The sequence below is a fragment of the Charadrius vociferus genome, unplaced genomic scaffold (assembly GCF_000708025.1).
Source record: "Charadrius vociferus isolate BGI_N301 unplaced genomic scaffold, ASM70802v2 scaffold333, whole genome shotgun sequence".
Classification (NCBI taxonomy): domain Eukaryota; kingdom Metazoa; phylum Chordata; class Aves; order Charadriiformes; family Charadriidae; genus Charadrius; species Charadrius vociferus.
This window is the reverse complement of record NW_009647682.1, coordinates 1,542,487-1,542,880: the sequence shown is the minus strand read 5'-3', so window position 1 is coordinate 1,542,880 and position 394 is coordinate 1,542,487.

Genomic DNA, 394 nt, shown 5'->3' with positions numbered 1-394 from the left:
GTGAGAAAAATATAACGTCCTGGTTTGAGGTAAAACAGAACCAATTTTCTTTCCAGGATATATACCCACACATATGTAAGTACACACACATACGTAAGTACACACACAGAGGCGTGCTGTACTGCTCCCTCCAGCAGCTGAGTCGGACCCTCTCTCTGCCCGCAGCTGCCCCGGGATCCCACCCAGTCTCCCCAGTCGCTGGCACCCGGACACGCCAGCCCGGAGGCTGCACCCTGCTCCGTGCTGGCAGAGACCCCTCACACACATGCGCGGGTCCCGGTGCCCCTACAGCACCCCGCGAACTCCTCCCGTGGTCCCTCCAGCAGCCACCTGCGCCCGTAGCGGCGGGGGGGCGCTGACACCCCTCCCAAAAGCGGCCCGGAGCGCTGCGCCC